The sequence below is a fragment of the Prinia subflava genome, chromosome 7 (assembly GCF_021018805.1).
Source record: "Prinia subflava isolate CZ2003 ecotype Zambia chromosome 7, Cam_Psub_1.2, whole genome shotgun sequence".
Classification (NCBI taxonomy): domain Eukaryota; kingdom Metazoa; phylum Chordata; class Aves; order Passeriformes; family Cisticolidae; genus Prinia; species Prinia subflava.
The window spans coordinates 10760459-10781499 of NC_086253.1; the positions used below are offsets into that span (position 1 = coordinate 10760459).

Here is a 21041-nt window from a genome sequence, read left to right on the forward strand (position 1 = left end):
CACAGCTGACACAGATGTGCACCGCTGCCCTTTACACGACCCGTCCAAGCCTTTGTGATAACAGCCCTCTGCTATCAGATATTTGCCACCAGGGGCTTCAAGAGAGTTCAAAAGCTGCAACATTTGAGATTCCCATCCTGTTCTACCTCTTAATCAAGTTCTGATAAGCCATCCCTTGTACAGCAGGTTGTGAACTTACAGACTAGACAACACAACGCGCTCGGCTGTGCCCAAGGCATGACAGTGCTGGTCTCAGGGCAGTGAACTGGGGCTGAGTGCGACAGCATTCAGCTGTGCTCCTGCTCAAAGGCAGGGCATGCTTCAGAGGGCTGGGTAGCTGAAAAACCTTTTATCTCTCTGTGACATAAAAAAGACAATAAAACCCTATAAAAATATGAAAAGTTTTGCTGTGTGTCTTAATATTTACTCTGAGCACCTGATAGTGCTCGAATACATCTACTATGAGGCTTTCATTTGTTGGAGGAATTGATCTAAAAGGCAGCCTGCAACACATATGTAAACAGCTGGATCAGTTCTGCCTTAAACTATTGACACCAAACAATTCTGAGCACTCATTTACGATAAAAAGGCAGGGCAGTTGCTCTATTTTTCCTAACTATAAAAGCCTCACAGTTCCATACCTTTTAAGTCTAGTAAAGGCCACTCCAAGAGTCTCTCATGGGAGCAACACTGCTGAAACTGCATGTGATAGTACTGTGGATTTCTAGCATCATCTTCACATTGGCATAATTTTGCTGGGTTGCTGGATTTTCCCCAGCAGATCTCTGCTAATTACCTCTTTAATATTATGCTGCCTATACTTGTCATATAAAAACCACTATGATCTAAACCTTCAAAACGGGGCAACTTCATTTTCTAGCACTGCACATGTTCCCTTTTGCTGTAAAATGTAGTTCATCTCAAAATGCAGAACAATCCAAAGATCAAGAGGGGCTGGAGAGAGTCATACTAACACCATCCCACTCAACATCATATCAAACAAATCCACCATGGTGGGGTGTACCAATACTTCAGGTTTTACCAGAAGATATTGGGACACCATCAGTACCCAAGTAGCCTCCATCTATCTCTACATTAATGGAATCACATTTCAGCTGAAGAAAGGTCATCAGCTGTCAAGGAGGAGCATTAACCACATTAGGAATTGCAGAGGACGCAGTGGCAAATAAATTGGGCTCATGAAGTACGCCGTATATTTTGTCCTATTGTCAAGCAATTTTTCAGTGCCATCAGTTACATCAACAAAGTGAAATACTTTGTTTGTACCAGACTTGAAATATCCACTCTTTAAAATAAATAAAGAAAAATTCCACTTTACATAGCTCCTTTCTTTAGCCTGTGTCTCAGAAAATGAACTCTGTGCAACCAAAACATTCTTTCTGGCTTTAGGGCAATAGCTGGGGACAAAAAAAAAATACAGTAAGATCACAAATATATGTGATGTCAGTTTTCCGTCTGAACCATTCACTAAACAACTTATCTTGGTAGAAATCCAGAAACATTCCATTAATTTTAATGGAATGACTTTGGAATTTAACTAGCATGGAGCACAATTTGCACAATTTGCTCCTTAATGACAGTTATTTGCAGAAGGGAAGCTGTTTCATGTAATCAGCCTGAACACCTGCTTTTGTAATCAGCCTGTGGAATCAGACAGATTACATGATTACTACCAAACATTGTGCAAATACATTCTGTGAGAATTCATTGCTGTTTCACAATTTTAATCAAGCTGGCAGAAAAAAAAACCACTGAAGAAATAAAAATAAGGTTCCATCTCAGCAGGTATTAGGAGGATGGAAGAGAAGCATGGATTTTGCCTGAAGCCTGTTTCTGAAATAGATTTAAAACATTTAAACTATTTTTTTCCACCAAAATTCCAGAGAAAAATTCATAATTTGATAAGCTCCAAGTAGGGCTTGACATCAACCTGCAATCCACTGGGAACATCCTTAAGACCATTTTATAGTAGCAAGGGAAAAAGGAACTTGCAGTGGGCAAAATATCCCCTCAGACTCACAGCTCAATACAAAGGACTTGTGTGGATGATGAAAATTAAGACACCAACCTCTTCCCAGTGAGTTCTGCTATGAGGTTCCACCACTGAATAGAAACCTTTATTAGAAAAAGTAATGAAAAGTATAACTTTGGCACACCCTCCACCAAGTCACTGGGCATTTGTACACTTTTTGTTTCTCTTTTTAATTTCTAATTATGTTGTAAAATAGTTTTCTGCAAAGACCACATTCAGTAAAGTATCTGACACCATAGAAGCCGAGAAATAGCATCAATTCAAAAATCTTGCAGATAGTGAATTTCACATTGGATTTGTATAATAACTGGTTCAGAAGAATGCAATTGGACTGCATAGCACACAAAATGTTTCAGCATATTCATAAAAAGACTGAAAAATCACTGGAAAAATAAATCTGCAGTCTATTAACCTGATACACAGCAGCAATACAGAGAAGCAACTAAGATACTTGATTGTAAGGACTCAATCATAACACTATTATGAATATTTTCAATATGAGGAACTTCAACATTGATATCAGTACCCTGTATATTAAAAAAAAGAATAATATTTGCATCTTCAATATATAGTATGATTCAAATCACAAAAATTACACGTTTCTCTTAGCATTGTGAAATTATCTCTGTGTGATGTTTGAGCCAAATTACTTTGCTTAGAAAATTAAGCAAATACAAGTCTTGGAGAGTGCTGATTTATAGCACAGGAAAGTTTTTCAGCAAAAAAAGACTTTTTGAAAATATTGGTTATCTTAAGCCTTTCAATAAAATGCCTTTAGTTATAAAGAAAACCCAAGAGTATTCTAGCCTTCTTTTCAGTTTGATTATGGACTATGGCATGGAAATGTTATTTTTCTGCATTGTTTTCATGTAAAAAAACCTTCCAAACCCCTAAACTAAGCAAATGACAGTTCTCCAAAGGACAGATAAGCTTCCAGCAGTTGAATTCAGCCCAGAAAGACTCAGGTACTCATATTTCCAGTGTTGCCTATGGTATCTACAAGCTGTCAGCTCTGCCAACTACCTGGGGACTGAAGAATTTTTGTAATCATAAACTTGCTAACTCTATTATACTAATGGACATGCTGTCAAGCAGGCTCTTGAAACATTAAGATGAATGACCATTGTGTCAGTGACAGAGTAACCATAATGAATGACTTAATTTTTAACAAGTTGCACACACAATTACACATCCAAGTAGGTGCAGATAGGGGACTGCATCTCATGGACACGTTTACTGAAGCAACAACTGAATTTTCATCCTCACTATGGACGCAGGTTACAGTTTTGTGCTTATAGAGATTTTATATACACACTTTTATATATACACGTTCCACTCAAGACTGTTGCTGGAAACAAAGTAGAGCCTTCTGGTTGTGTTTGGAAGAAAAGCTAGGAAATCAAGTTACATGGAATAGAAAAGGCTAAGATAAGGTTAAAATTTCAATGTACATTTGATTGGATACTGATTTGATGTTTATAAAACATAACATATTTTATCTGAAAGGAAAACAGATGCACAAACATAAAGAAGAAATACAGATACAATATATTTTCCTTAGTGTTTACAACAGAACCTCTTGATTTCCTCTACCAAAAGCACTTCTGTCTTCAGTACCAGCCCATGTGCTGTGGTGTGCTGAAATTACACATCATGTCTCACTGGAAAGAAGTGCACAATGTGTCACCATTCAATCAGGTTGATCGAGCACAATTCCATTTGTTTGACTGGCCATGCACACACCAGCTCACATGGTTTGTGTGTGGCTGTATTTGCAGTGTGCTCTCAGCACCTCAATATATCCTTTTTACATTTCCAAAAGAAACCGAATCTTGATATGCTGCCTCAGTATTTATTCCCTCCACATTTCTATGATTTCCTATTATCTTTAGCAGAACTTGCTGAAAGTCAACATCAGAAAGAAAACATGAAAACATTAATTTTTCTTATTGCCAGCTCTCCTGTCTGGTCTAGTACTAGAGAATCCCTCCTCTACATTCACTCACAGCAAGAGACCTCTTGCTCTATGGGCAGATCAATGAATCCAGTAGGTTTACTCCTGCAGCTAAGGCTGATGTACACAAGTCACTGAAACTGGGTTCCAGCGTGTTGTTTGTTTACAATAAAACCCCACTCGTTTTCACTGATGTGTTTATTCAGCTCCTAATATTCCAGCACTCCTCTCCCAGAGATATGGACCAGAAATGCTGGGGCTGTAATTGCCAAACCTTACACTGCAGTTGCTTGTGCAATCTTGGCTCAGACTCTCAGGTATTCATCACAAATTAGTCTTTGAGCATGTGTTCCCTTTCTTCTTGTATACAGTCCCACAGACCTTGTTCATTCCCTGGCAAAGGATGGACACCTAACCTCCAAAGACCATTTGCTACCTAATACTGAAAAAATCAAGTAGCAGATATGGAAAATAAAAATTCAGTCTAAATATTACCTAAAGCCAGCAAGTGAAAACTCCAACATTAGGAAATACTAGGGAACTTTAATGACAATCACAAATACTTGGATTATCTCATTGACAATATATGCAGCACGATCCCACAGTTTTGTTATCAGTGCATTTTATTTTTCATTCCATAATATCTGCTGGCAATAATGCATTGCTATTAATGTGTTACGAAAGATGTCTGATATAATTTGCTTCAAAGCCCTGCTATCTTGTCTGGACCTCATATTAGCAGGAGGTTTATTTAGGATCTGTTGCTCAGTGTTTTGTACTATAAAATTCTTCACCCCATCAGCATGCAGGGAACCCAGGGAGAGGATTCTTACTTTGTACCACCAAAATCCTTTACCAGCTTCTTCACTTCCACCTAACACAAACATAAATTTTGGCTGCTCTTCCCAGCTTTACAGACTACAACGTATTTCTCCTTTCACATCCACTGGCTTTATTTCAGCCCTATTTCATCCCTTCCCTATTGACCCTTTTTACAAACATGTTAGGGTCAGATTACATTTGCAATAAAAAGAACTTGACTTTAATTTATTATCATGTTAAAAAAAGCTCTTTATCTATCATTGCTATCAATATGTTGTCATCTCTGGGGTTTTTTTGATTGCTTAGTATACGACCTGTTGGACACTGTACATAACAAGCTTCACATTTGGTGAAGCTGAAGTTCAAGACCTATTTCTTCTTTTGCTCCTATTTGAGTTCTCTTGCCCTAAGGTGTGTCCAAAGGGAGGAGGAGTTTCCTGCCCTCTGCTTATATTTGTTCTTTATCCTGTTCTTGGTGCAGAGCTGGAGGCTGAGGCAGGGAACACTGTGCTACCTTGTGGCCATTTTTTATTTTAATGGATTTCAGCTACTCTTGTGTTTTAAGTCACCAGAAGCCTTTAAGTTACAAGCCTCCAGTAATCTAGTCAAATATTGGAAAGTGCTACATAAGCATTAAATGCAATTGTTAATATCTTCTGGGGGCTCCAAACAGCTCTAATCATTCTTAGCTGCCCCCCTGGCTGCCACGCAGGGCTGTATTGTTCATCTCTGGAGGGAGACGAGTCCAGTCGGCTTTATCCAGTGCCAAATGTGTTTATTTATTACAGCACTCCAGTACATTCCCTGAGCTCTTCTGTTCAACAGCTGGTGGAAGAGGCAGGATTAAAAGAATGCTTCTCAGCATCTTTGGCTATCTTTAAATTTTTCTTCAAAGACATGTATAGGACAGAAGCTACCCCATGGCTTTTAGGAGCAGAGATGATGAGTGATCCTCTTTGGCTGTAAAGCATACCTCGCAGCTGTCCCTGATTTTTACTTCTAAAGTTCACTACCCTCCTTGATCTCAACTGTAACTTTGCTGAAAAACTGAGGCAAGGAAATGTCAGGTAATAAAAAAAGGCAACAACCTTTTGGAAACAACATTCTCTTTTTGAAAAGTCCACAACAAAAGGACGGACTTCGTGGCTTAGTACAAAATTTAACAGTATGTCTGTTTCCAGGCAAAAGCATATTAATAATTTGTTTAAACGATTTTTTTCTGATGCTTCAGATTCTTAAGGTACTCTCTACATGGAAGGGTCAGAGAAAGCAAGATGCCAAACCTCTTTAATGGTAGTCACTAAATGAAAATTAATGCAACACTTTTTTTTGTCTTTTAACATACCCATAGGGACTGTTCTATCAGCCAAGAACACTAACAGGTTTTGCTATTCTAAACATAAATCACAGTGTGAAAGAACAAGCTTCCTTTGAATACCCTCTATGCCCAGCCCTCTCCCATTTCACCATCCTTCCTTCTTGGCTTCCTCCCCTAAAGGAAGTCCTTCAGATTCAAATTATGACTGGGAACCCAAATGCAGTGGGCTTGCATTTATTTGACTTAAGAAATAAACTGCCTTTTCAAAGAACTTATCCAAAAGTATCTCGTTCACTGATGTGACCTTACTTGTACAGCAGGTTTTTCGACCAATAATCAAATTTTTGCAAGTCTAGAATAGGTTAGGTAAGACAAAATCCATGTGCTAGCATCATTAGCCTAGATGCAGGTTTAAAAAGCTCCAAAATGGAAGCATCCACCTTGAATCCCTAATATTTAGCATAATCCAATACATTAGCATAATCTTACCTATACATTTTTTCAAAGAGAGTTAGTTCTTTTCCAAAGATGCAGTTCATTTTTATTAAAGAACAGAAGATCATACTCATGTGGTACAAGGAGCATGAAGCAATTGCCTACTTAGAGGCTACTGCTCATTAAATTTTTTGGAAGGCTTATTTCAGACAAGATGGATTTATTGGGTAAGGAAGATTAAAAAGGCTATTGGTTCTCAATTACCACTAGACACAACAGTGTATATATATTTGTGCTTCATATGACATGGTCATCATTGTGTAGATATGTAACTTGCCTCAACCTTTCACCCTCCCTTCTGTCCACTTATATTTGGACTACAGCTGTGTCTAAATTCAACATATCCACCGGGTAGGCATTACCTCACATTTTCTATGCACTGCACAAACATTAACTTATTAACCTTCATAACAGCCGTGGGAGATTCATCTGAAACCTATTCAAATCCCAGTGGAGGATATGGGAAGATTCAGCTTTGAATCAGGCTTGCATAAGATTCTGTTTAACTTAAGACCACATAACAACCCAAACTTCAGTCAAGGTCAGTTCCATGCTCTTGATTATTTACGGATGTTCCAACTCCTCTGGCTGTTTAAAACATTCCTGTTACTTCTGGTTCTGCTTACACCAGCCAGAGTGTTACAGCAAATCTCACAGAGAGGACAAAATGTTCAAGGCTCCTTGTGGTTTCATCTAACCATTTTTAATATTTTTAAAGCAAAGCTTATCCTCTGAGAAATTAAGACTTATCTAAATCAGAAATGAATGGACCAGGGTGCTTGGTTTGATTGCAGCATGCTTTAGCCTATGCATTTCTAAAGTTTATTATTGTCACAGAGTAAATAAGCACAGCATATAATACTTTTCTAAAGTATCTAAGCATACCTTTTCCATTGATACATATTCTTGTAAGTCATTTAATCACCTTGAAAATTATCCTAGTTGTGGTTAATTAAGATGAGCAATAGAAAAATCAAACAGTGTGACTCTGCTATTTCTACTGTGATTACCTAATGAAGTTTTAAAACTCAAAATGAACCAAATATTTAAATTAATTAAGTCCTAATATAAAGGCTTTTTTCTTTAAAGCTATGGTAAGTTAATTACTTATAAAAGGAATAACATAACTGGAAGTGTTCAAGGCAAGTTTGAATGGGTCTCTGAGCCACCTGGTCCACTGGAAGGTGTCCCTGCCTATGGTAGAGAGGTTGAAATCAGATGATCTGAAAGGTCCCTTCTAACTCCTTCCATTCTATAATTCTATGATCAAACTTTCAGAAAATTTACATTGCTGAGATTTTGGGTATGCATTTGGGGTTTTTTGCAAATAACCAATGGCAGAAATCCTTAACATAAAAAATAGCCTTAAATTAAAAACCCAGTTAAACCACAGCCTTTTCTTAAAGGGCACAAGGACATAACATTGATTCTGCTTGCTAAGGCATATCACTTCATGCCAAACACAGTTAAATTCTTCAGGTTCAGTTTAGAAATTCAGCATTTCTTTCCCAAATGACCAAACAACTGCCACAAACTTCAAAAATCATGAAGCACCCAACCCATCCTGAAATGGACCACTGTGACTCCTTCCTTTAAATATTAGTATATAAAAAAGGGAAAACTTCAGTTATGATGTGCATTAAACTAAATAGTATTGTCCTTGTGTACTTCCCCAAAGCTTTTTTTCAGAATTCATGAACCATAACAATAAGACTGCGAGAACCTGAGGCCAGGTTGAAAAAAAAAAACCAAAGGTTCTCTTGAAAACTCTTCCAGCCACCTTGTAGCTGGAGTGCTGTAAAATGTTCTAGCAGAACTTACTATCAGAGTCCTCCAGTAAACATCAGCCATGTTATCTAGGGTTTCCCTGCCAAAAAAACCAATTACGTAAAACAAACTTTCAACTAGAGGCCAGGTTTGAAAAAGGAACAAATATTTGGAGGAACATAAAACACCTTTGAAAGAAGAGCAAAAGAAAAGCTTGTCTGTTTCTGCACATTCTTTCTACTACTCTCTTATTTCAGCAATTTTTCATTTCCTTCTTGTTCAGTGATGACTGTTTCGGGAAATTTTGAAATTTCTTCAGTAGACTGTTGCACAGCAGATAAGGGGCTTAGGCAGGAGAATACCGCTGTAAAAATTCCTCTATTGGAAGATCTGTATTCCTGACTCGTCAGAAAGAATGTGCCCATTAGAAGGAGCACAAAAAGCTGACTATAAAGTATAATACAACTTATTGAAAAACTTATATACATCATCTGCAAGCCAAACAACGTATCACAAATATCAACAAAGGCAACTTCCAACCCTGAGCAGCTGGTAAAAACAAATACAATTAGTACTTGAATTAATTGACTGATGTCCCCCTGCAAATCCTGGTTTAAAATTTTATTCTCACAAACTGTCACAAAGAAAATCATTAATTTGATTATAACAGAACTTTGGCATGTTGGATGACCTTGACTCACAGTGTGAGATGCTGTCCTGGCACAAACACAGGACTGCAATTTTAGGCAACAGTTTTGACTTTAAACTACAGAATTATAGAACCTCCCAGGGTAGGAGGTATCACTTGATTTCATTGACTGTATTTTGACTTTTCTCATGCATCCAAGCTTGTCAAGGAGTGACCTAGATGGTTGCTGTATTATCTGACAACTACAGCTACACGGTACATGGTCATTGCACAGAATTTCAGCTGGATTGTTTTTTTTTGATGATAAAGTTTCACTATACAAAGTGCTTGGGACTTTTCATCTACTAGAATTCAAACCACCATGCACAGCTTTATATTCTCCTTCAGATCTTCTCTATTAATATGGTACACACTTGAGAGGCTTATCTTTTACAGAAAAACACATTATGCAGCTTCAAGAAATTTGCTAATACTTTTATGTCACATTGGTCAAACCATGATGAGACACAAAAGTGTCAGACTAATAACGCAGAATCTCAAAGTAACAGGCTAAATGGAAAGCATTTATGCTAAGCTATCATTTACATAATATATTTTTTCTACATAACCAGTGTAGTTGATACAAAATAGGTTTTGTCATATATTAATGACAAAACCCCCAACCCTTTAGGATTGGTCATTTTTATCTTAGCCTGGGCTTGATTTGTGCTCAAGCTACAAAGAGGACATCAGTTCTGGATTCCATTTTCCCTTTCCTGTTCAATGACACACACAACATTGAGGTTTTTCCTCATCTGGTTTTAGCTGGAAAAAGAAAATCACAGAGAAATACAAATTGCATCAGATGAGCCCAAGGCACACTACATGTGCTTCACATTTCAAATGTTAAATCATTTAGATCATACAACCAATGAGAAAAAACTTTTGCAAACTGGTTAGGTGGGCTTAAGCCTGAAAACAGACAAGACAACGGACAAGAGAGCAAATGAACATGAGCTCCTAAGGGTACAGTCCTCAGAAGAGTTAAGGAGAAGATAGAATAGTCTTCTATAGCTGCTTTAAAAGACGAGTAATTGTTTTATATTAGTGAGACTATAAAAGCTACTCATTAAAAAGCAAAATGCACTATATCCAAAATGAAGATTACAGGAAGGAATAAAAACAAATGTTGAATTTTTAAACCAACTTCAAGTGCCTGACTTTGATATATCATTAGTGTTCACTCATCTACTTCTTCAAATATCAGTGACAATACTGAAGTGAATATTGTGAAGTGAAGTGAAGTGAAGATCTGCTGAAGCAGGATTTCACTGGGGTCACAAAATCTGTTTAACCAACCAGATTTTTTATTTAAGAAGTGGGTCTCACTAAAGCTGAAACAAAACCACTACCAAAAAGTCTGTCTGGACACTGGTTACGTGCTAGGTGGATTCAAGGCAGGAAAGCTGGCCTAGTGCAACGAGGAGTTACAGAAATATGATGGAGAAGGAAGTAGACTGCAACTACAAATGGCCATTCTGTTCACAGAGATTTAGCCCCAGACAGATTGCGCAGTCCCCTTAACTGCAGCAAATAAACAGAAATCTGGCTGAATGTTTATGCTTTCGCTTCCTTGGCAAGAAAACACAACAGCTATACCCACCTCGCAATAAACGCTGCCCCATCTCCTAAAGCAGCTGCCTCTGGCCACTGAGCAACTCTTATTAAAGCCTTTCTTCTCTCTCTCCCCAGCAAGGCAGCACTTTTGAGCAGTACAAACTGCACCCCAGTGACCACCCATCCTGCTCCGGGAGCTGTCATTATCTGGGGCTGACTCTCTGCCAGGGAACCACAATGAAGAAGGCTCTTCACTTCCCTGTCTATTACACTCTTCTGTAGAGATGGTGATGATGGTGATAATACCTTTCTAATCACAAAAATGGAGGGGAATGATAAGGGCTGTTAATGATTTATACAACACACTGGTTTAATGGGGAGCAATATTGAAGTGGAAAGCGTATTTCAGTTATGTCAGCTACAGAAAATAGATCACAAAAGCAAATTGGAGCTTGCAGTAACATTTTTTTGCTCATTATTGGTGAAGAGAGAATGAGGAAACTGGCCTTCCAATACCCATCACTAATGAGACTCAATTTAGGCCTTTTACATAATCTACTTATGAGAGCAAAGAAAATCCCCACCCTATCTGATAGATATATACTGGGATAAATTTTCCAGAGAGATTTGCCTCAATCATGAAAGCAAGCAGAATGTCAAGACTTTGATGTGAAGATGGAGGCTTAAGACAAAAATCACTCTACAAATTAAAAACTGGGCCTTCTAAAATAACAGCTGGAAATTTTTCTAAAATCAATACAGAATGAATGATTGATAATGGTGCCTCAGACCAGAACCCAGCCAATGCTTTTCCTGGGCACAACTGTTAAGCTTTCAAAAGTGCTTATATGCTCTGAATAAACTTAATTTGAAATGTACTAGCTTGCCCTTTTTTTTTCCAAAAAAGTTTTACACACATAAGGATGTACTTGTGGACAGCTGTGGTTAACTGAATCAGTTGTCCTTCGTGTGCAAGTATTAGAAGAAATTTAGGAGTGTGCTCATAATATTTTCTTGCAGCATCAATATCTTTGCTAGTCATATACTATTGCACCACTTTTTACAGATCCAAACCCACCGGTTCCGTCAAGCTCATAATGAAGCCACTGCTCTTTCTTGGCTATTAAAAAAATTCTTTTTAGTCTCAGAACAAAAACACCACAATACAGAAATCCACCAATTATGTACCATGTAATGTGAAAACACACAGAAAAAGCAGGTGCAGACAATGTCCTGTACACTTGCAGGATGCTTATTCAAAGACCCATACACACTGGACAAAACCTAGGCACAGTTTATCAAAATATATCCAGAAAAGACAATTGATGACACATTTGTTGAAAGGTTGCACAAAAGATGGACTGGGCATGGCCAATGACAGCTTCTCTCCAAAGGCTTTATTCAACCAGAAATCAAAAAAAGTATATACAGCAATAATAGCTAGTAAAAAAAGCCTGTTTTACTCTGGCACCATGGCACACACTGATCCTTTTGCCAAGGTATGTTCCCTTCAGGTACAGACCTGATCCAAATGGTGATGTTCTCCAACATGGGACTCAGAGCTGCCAGGGAGGAAAGCAGCAGGAGTTCTACTACAACTTGCATCTATAACATCTACATGCATCTACTACTGATTTAAAAACATGCAAATGGTTGTTAGGGTCTAACATGGCAAACAAATTTGAAATCATATGAAATTTACCTACTTTGCCAGCACAAAATTGATCTACAATTTTCAGTGAATAAAATGAACCTGAAACACGTTATTTAATTAACTCTACCTATCATAAGGTCCAAACAGAGGGTGAAACATGCTATGATTTAGAAAACCTTTGTTCATGAAGCGACCTAAATTAAGTCAACCTCAGTGATTTTTCTTTAAAATCCCTTGAAATATGTATATCATGCAAACTCAGGCAAGTTGAGCAGTCTTGAGCTTTACTATGTGGATCTATGGGGTTTCTTTTCCTACTGGAACACTACATGAAAGTTGTTTATTTTTACACTTCAGAAGAAAGACTAAGAGTAATTAATGAAAGTGATGTAGATGAACTAAACTCACTGAGCTACCTCAGCTCAGCTATTGTTGCTAAGCAATTGTTACACTATCCTACTTGTAAAGTGTTATCTGTACATATACACATCTTTTCTCCATGCCATCCCTGCATGTCCTTGCACATCACCCTTTGTTACTGACCCACACCTCCACAGGAAAGCAAAAAGACCACAGCAAATTTTAATCCATTTCTGTTGAAGTTTTAGCTGATGAAGGTAAACGATGACATGACTTGACCTCCCATTAAGAAATGTGTGCAAGTGTTGCTTTTCCAGACAAATTATCAATAACATTTTAATTAAGGTTTGATTGAGCCAAAGCAATTATCACATGGCAGCAGGTAGTGAGCAGCGAAGAGCTTGGGGTATCACTCTTCCCTGCAAGGGCTGGAAGAAGACAGGGTAATTACTATTGACGAGGCTAATCTTCCAGTTTTCTAACCTCAGGCATGCTCAGAGAGACAAATCCCACTCAGCATTCCCTGTCGACAAATTGGTCATTTACATAAACATGTTTTCTCGCCAACATACGCTATTGTAGTAGATTTCCCAAAGATGGCAGCAGGCCAGACACTCACTTAGCAGCCAATGTTCATGTCTTTTGCATAAACATATGTGCTTTTCTAGCCTTTATGTATAAGTCTGGAGACTAAACCGCACTAAGGGCAAGCGGGGCTTTGGGTCAAAACCTATTGACGAGGGTCCCTGCCTTTGAAGTCACTCCCTATTATCATAACAGCATACAGCTACAGCGCTTTTTCCCCACTGGACATTTCCTGTCCCCCCAAGGAAACTTTCAAGGCTTTTGGAAATAGAATTACTGTTAGACAGACCATACACAATTTTTTTACATACCGGTTTAGCTGTCCAAAAGCATTACCTCAGCACTGCATCTACATTATCCACACAAAGCAGTGACCCATGGCGTGCCCTGCCCAGGCTGTTCCAACACAGCGCTCACGTTTGCTCTCCAGACACCAAACCGAAGCTGGGGATCACTCTTATTCCATTCACACGTTTTATTCACATGCAGATGCCATATTTATTACTGTTCACCTCCTTGTCCTCTCAAAGACCAGACTGACTCCATTCACAAGGGATGAAAGAACCCTGCCAAGATGCTTATCTGCAATGAGACTAATGTAGATTATTGCAGTAACAATTGATGATAGCAGTGACTGCCCACACAGCTCCTGGATATTTCTGTGGTCTTCTACTTGGATCTTTTCTGTCTGAACTTGTTCTGTGCTGTGCAAGGGAAGATGGTATTGGGAAAATAAAATAAAGTTAGGGAAAAAATCCCTATATCTACCCTCTTATTAATTATATGACTTTTTTTCCTTTTATATATTTTAAATATTTTTAGACTAAGCGAACTCAAATGCTGCAGTATAAACTAAACATATACTCAAAAATATTGACAGACTGTAGAGAGATTTTTTAGAAAATGACCTCTGTCATGTCCTTCAAACATTTTGTCAGGCTATCCCTGCTGATGAAAAGCTATCACATCACACAAGACTCCATCATAAAGAAATAGGATATCTAATTATTCTGCATCCATCACTGGAATGATCTAAGCTTGGACTAAGAAATAACAACCATGACATCTCATTTAATAGTAGATATATTTAAAAGATGATCTTTGTAAAACAGATTTCCTTGTAAAGAAACCAAACCAAAGCAAAACACAGAAACCAAAAAAATAAAATCAAACATTTCTGTACATCCAATTTAACATTCTGCATCTTCTCAATTATTTCACAAGGAAATTTGCAAATGCATTTGCAAATTGTGATTACAGTCTTCCAAAGGCTAAAATTCCAATCATGATATGAGGCCTTTTCTGCTTTGCTAAGTACATTTCTCTAAATGTTCCTGACTCTCACTGCAGGTCAGGGGAAATATTGTTAGTATTTGTCACTTGCATAATGTCAGAAAAAAACAGTAATGCACTTTTTACAGACTGATGGATGCTATTCTGAAAGGCATAAAATCAAAGTAGGCAAAGAAATAAAAAGAGAACGGATAAAAGCTTTGCTAAGCTCAGTACACACTCTGTTGTCTCAACTATATTTGCTTTTCCCTCCACATTTCTTTGTAAATAAATTCAGAGCCTGATAAAAGGTGGGCAGCAATGTGTACAAGCCCTGCAATATACTCTCCTCTCTGGGATCATCCATGCTGAGACTAAATGGTGGAACAGTATCCCAGTGCCATATCTGAATACACTACCAGGCTGCCCCCTGCCTCAAAACCCCATCTGTTTTATTTCTTACATGACTAAGGATTTTACCTATGCTTTACACTATAAAACAAAAAGCAAAAAAAAAATCACTGAATTAGTTTTTGCTTCCAAAAAAGAATTGTAGAAATTCACTATGGTGAGCAGTGTAACAGTCTCTGGATACAGGTTGTCCTGCCAGGAGCAGGAAGTTGGTCTTGAGAATCCTTATGGGTCCATTTCAAAGAGACATTCTCTGAGACTCAACAAGTGAAAATGGAAAAAATACTAACTGAAAGATGCATTTATTAAACTTCACCTGACAGTTCAATCCCTTTTGTCCTTGAGATGTTTAGTTACAGCTTGAAGATGACAGCTGTAGATTTCCCTCCAAGGGTTTTCAGAGTTTTCTTTCAATATATTCACCATGCATTGGTACCATTGATATCACCCTGCAGGGGTGATGTGAAGATTACACCTTCTCATACCTATTGTCAGATACCAATAACATGAATTCTAGTAAGTCTGAAACGATTTGGTCTGAAACTTTTCGCTCTGCGTCCCAGTTCCTTACAGTCTCCTTGTGGTGGGGTCAGCCAGGGAGGAAGGGATAACACATTGGCTGTTCATAAACCTCAGGCTGTAACCTCCCTGTTTATCTATTCTCAAGAATGATTGTGAATTTTGACATTACACTATTGCACTAATGAAATCAGAGGAAACCTTCACAAAAAATACCAAGTGAGAACTGAAAGACTTTTGCTGTCAGGTTCCCAAGCTGGCCAAAGAAAACATCCATTGAGATGCTTCAAGGGCACCACTGCCCCCAGACCTGTAGGACCACAGGCCAGTGGGGCAGCATCCTGTACTGTGGCCTTAGTCCAAACCTGACTGAAATAACGCTGATAAAATTCCCTCTGCCCTGAGTGTTGCAAAAAGGGAATTATCTTCTCTCCCAAACCCAGCATCTCCTCACTGACGGGCACAGGTGGATGGCATTGGTTCCCACACGGCTCCTGGAGCTCCTCATTCACCAACACGACCACATTTAACCTTCCCACAAACAAACACTCTGCTGTTGCCACGGGACTGCACCCTGGACAGGGAGACAGTTCCATTTGCTGCTGCATGTGCCAAGGAGGATTTACCCTTCTGACACCTGCGCTGCCACAGAGGGGTGTCAGAGCACTTGTGAGCGTCAGCGTCCTGGCAAGAGATGGGACAACAGCCCAAGAGGAAAGTCATGACTGAGCAAATGAAATCAAGGCCACAGGAGGTGTCAGGGAACCCAGAAAGCCACGGCACAGCAGTTCAAATCACCTTTCCTCCCACTTCTCCAGGGCAAGCAACCACTGCAGAAAATATAAATTTCAAAGCAGGAGGAAAGAGTGCAGGAAAGCACCCTCCTGCATTTCCACATTTAAATGACATCATACTAAACAACAAATTAAAAACAAACAAACAAAAGAATTAGCACTATAATCTAATCTACAATAGGCACAGAAACTCAATAACACTATTTATTTTTAAAATGAATGCAGTAGACTTATCTGAGAAAACAAGAATCATAAAATCAAAACAGAATAGCACCTCACTAGATAATATTTAGTTTGCACACTACAATTTGCATTATAATCATCACCTACTTTCTTCTCAGAAAGGATTTCTAAAGATCAACATAATGAGATTTACAATTTATTGTATTTCTAATTATACATTATTGTACGAATCTCCAGTATTATTTAAATTTATCAAATAATATTTATTAGTAGTCTAGGAAGCCTCTAATTCAATATCAATCTACATTTGTCAAATAAAGAACCAAAATACATTTGGAGTTGCAATATCTTTTTTCTTAAACAATTGAATTTTCATATTCACTAATTTTCAAAATTCAGTGCCCATTACATCTTCAGATCATTAACTCCTTTGGATCCTAATACACTATTAATGAAATGAAAAGTAAAAACCCAATCCATTTTTAGATATGAGAAAGAATTTCTAACATAAAACATTCTATTGCAATGTAAAAGTACTAATGACGTGTTTCTCAATTTTCCACAGACATACTTCATCTGTCCATATTTAGGGAGGTATAAAAGCACTCGGGCATCCAAAATTCAAATCATGGAAAATTTAAACAGAGCCCAAACACGAGAGCTACAAAATAATTTGGACTGTAACACCTCCCATATCTAATGGTCCCTGAGAACTTCTGTTGTCTCCTGGAAAAAAAAATCCTGGGGTGTTTGGAGTTTGCTGTTGTACACGTGCTGACCCTCCTCAGCTCTGTCTGTAAATGTATGCCAGCTCCAGCCAAGACTCACAAAGGCAGGCACCTGTGGGTCTAAAATCTGTGTCTGCTAATCTGGGAGATGTGCACAGCCCATGGCCACAAGCGTGGACAGCCAGAAGCTCAAAGGGGCAGAAAACTCAGAGCAGAGGACACAATTGCTCACATTTTCCCAATGGCATGAGATGGCCGAGCACTCTGCCTGGGAAGACCCGATACTGCACCTTCACCTGAAAAAAACTTATTTATTATTGTAGAAGAAACAGGAATATAAAAAGCACAAAGCAGAGTCAGACAGAAGCTGCAGCAGGATTTCTGAGCTGTGCTCTCTCCTGACAGATAAATGCCTATCCCAAGAACACCCCAGTTGGGCCACAGACACATTTTTGCATGCTTTGTTCATATTTTCCTGACAAATGGCTCTCAGGCAATTCCAGGCTTCAATAGCATTAAGCACAATTCAGTTTTGTCGTGGCAACACCAAGGTTGGGAACTGCAGAAGGGGCAGGAGCAGGTTATCAGCATTTCAAGGGCAACAGCAGCTGGAGGGGTTGGGTGTGAAAGGCTGACAGCAGCATGGAGGTGCTGGGATCTGCCTGGTTTGGAGGAGCTGGCTCTGAGGGACCAGGGATCACTAAATTTAAGCTGCAGATGATCTCTTTCTTCCTCTCCCCCAAACCACGTTCCTTCAGGGATCTCGCTCTCTCCCCTCACCTCCTCATGGCACTGCTGACAGTCTGCAGCTGCTGCTGCACCTCTGCATTGCCTCCTGCAGCCCCAGGCAAGTGGCTCCTGCTTTGGGCTGGACAGACAGTGTGACAAGGTGTGACACAGCTCACACCTTGCACACCTGAGAGTCCTCATCTGTTTTATACAGAGCATGTGCTGGAAGGTGGAATGTGGGCTCTGTTCCTGGAGCTGGATATTCAAAGAACAACTGTGATGATGTTCAGCAGTGTTGCAAATCCTCTCCCAGGTCACCTTCAGACCTGCTGGGTGATACCACAGGCTTTGAGGGAATGAAGGTGAGGATGCCTCACTGCCCTTTTAGGGCATTCAAGACCTGTTTAAGTTTAAAATCGCTCTTTTTTTAAGCTTAAAATTGCTTTTCTGCTCTTTTTGCTTTTCTTCTGCTAGGGACCTGCTCCCATTTTCACTGGGCTGGTCCAAAATTTATAGCACTCAATAGGAAGAACTGTAATGGCAACAGTTTCTTTGAGCAGATGATTTCATATTGACCTCAACAGTGATGGATCAGGCCTCTCTCAAACAAACACACACATAAATTTTTGTCCCTCTCAGTACAGAAAAAAACCTGCTACAATAAAGGGTTTCTGTGCCAAAAATGAAACTGGAAGGAAATATATGCTATTTCCATGTTCACAAATACATGAAACACCCAAAACCATGATGGGTCCCATCACCTTGATTACCACAGATGTCCTTTACTTTTAATTGTTTTCATGCTTCTGAAGGTTTGAGTCCATAGCCTGTAATAGTTGAATTTTTCACAGTTGGAAGCATTTGTATATGTCCACGTATTTATGTATTAAGCACTGTTAATGTACTCTAAGTCACTTCCTCATCTTAAAATCAAGACATCATGATCAATTCTTGCTTTCCTCAAGGCACTGCTGCAATGTTAATCCAAGAGGGATCTCTGTATTTCAGAGATCCTCCACTATGTAACAGCTTGAAAGGCGCTTTGTTACATCCCACAACTGCTTTCACCACTGAGCATTTTTTTCCCGATTACCAGTTACATCTTCCTGAAATAAAACTATTGGAAAGCCCCTGCACCTCTGTTTAATGTTAAAAGTTTCCATTTGGCCACTGTAACTTTCCAAATGGCAGTTTTTTCTTATGGGATTTCTATATGTTCTTGCCACCATTCAACCAGATACTTAAAGCAGACACTAAAATTAGACACTGAACTATGAACTTTTCTGGGTGACCTTAGACAAAATTTCCATGTGATTCATCCAATTAATCTGGGGAAGAAAAAAAAAACCAAACAACAAAACTGCCAAACCTTATTCCTCCCCCACACAAAAAACCCAAAACCAACAACAAAGACTAACAAAAACAAACAAACAAAACCAGAAAACCTCACCCAAAACTGTGCAAAGCTATCTCAGATCTTGAAGGAAATTGGAGGTGACATGTTATCTGAGTTTACCTTGTAACACCATCCTACTACAGGGCTGTGCATATTCCTGAAATTTGGATTTTATAAATTATGTATATTGTACACTGCTAGAAGATGCAAGTGCAATCCTGGGAAGTCAGAAGTGCCAACTGGGTAAATCACTGTATTTTTTTAAACTTACATTCTGAACTTAGAAATCGCTGTGAAAATTTCAATTAGTGCAAACTATTGTGTGCTAATAAGATAAGTACATGAAAATACCCGAGTTTGCAGCTTTGATTGCACTGAATTCATAAGCTTACCAGCAAAACATCGCTAAGGTGGTAGCAATGGAAGTTTGCTTGTCAAAAAGAAATCAATCTAATTAAGAATTTACCCACCTAACATTGCAGTGCCTTTTTTGAAGGTTTAAATGGTGCAGCAAGAATTTAGGACATCATAATATGACCCACTATTCCTCAGTCCAGGACTCGAAAAAGTGTCCTACTTCTGGAAATATTTTTGCTGCTACTTCTTTTCCTGTGTGTTCCCCACTTCCTCATCACTTGGGTTTTAAAAATTTATTGCTTATTTTCTATTCCTCCAAATGCCATTTTCTATCACTCCCTGCTGTCTTCCTCTGCACTTGTCTGGAGCTCAGAATTGGAATGGATTATCTGAACTCAGCACTGTCTCCAGAGGAGCCACCATGATGACAAAATTCAAGGAAATAAAAACATCTCAGTCACTGATTAGTCAGAGGAAAGGGCCAGACAGGACAGGTGGGGAGGAAAGGGAGATGAGCCCATGATTATTTAAACCTCCCAAGTGAGTCACGATGAATAAAACCCTGAGCCCAGCGGAAAATAGGAACTTAGGAATCAGGAATTATATACTTCAGCAAACATATTGACAGCCTTTCCCATAGAAATATTTCCCCTTGAAGCACAACAGAGTTGCAAAGGGACTGTTTCTGAGTTGTATTTTAGACTGTCTCACTGGCAAAATACACAGCAACACACAATTCACCTGTTTGTTTTAATTCACTAAGATAATCCACAACATGAAGATATTTTTGGTTCTACTGTTGTTTAAAAATGATGGAGACTATTTCTAAAACCAACCACAATCAGGTAGAAACAGGGTCCTCAGCCTTGTCAAGAGTGACAAGCAGTTGGAAAGAAAGCTTTCAGATAAAACTACAGCCTGCATACTTTTTCTCTAAAAGAGTGTCAATGCTGTGCACTGCAGTGATGAAGGGGAAAAACCAAAAATGAGAAGTTGTCAGGCACTGAGAGGGAGCAGCACTGATTCGGTATGAATGCAAAAAGCAACCAAACAAAACACAAAATATCTTGGTACCATAGCTTAGTACTTGATTTTTGTCCCAAAAAACAGCCTAGCAGTACCAGAAAATCACTTTAATAGGTGCTTTCTTGTTTGCTTATCACTGACTTATTTTTTTCCATTAAAACTATAGATATGCTGAGTTATGGAAATCTCTGTAATAAGATTATATTTAAACATTAAAATAAGTTACTTTAAAACCTAATCAAAATGTCTGCAATGAGCAGGAAATGTCCCTTACTCAAGAAAAACTGCAATTATTATTGTTTCATGCTGCAGCAGATACCTTATAATCCTTGTATATACTCTCCAAAGTACTTCTACATTTTAGATATTTTAT

The 21041-nt window shown here is 38.6% G+C and overlaps 1 protein-coding gene across 2 annotated transcripts in view; it reads right to left on the bottom strand.

Annotated features, from left to right (window-relative positions):
- The window catches only part of SORCS2 (sortilin related VPS10 domain containing receptor 2), a 531576-nt gene that overhangs the window by 125500 nt on the left and 385035 nt on the right, over positions 1 to 21041 (bottom strand). The window lies entirely within an intron of this gene.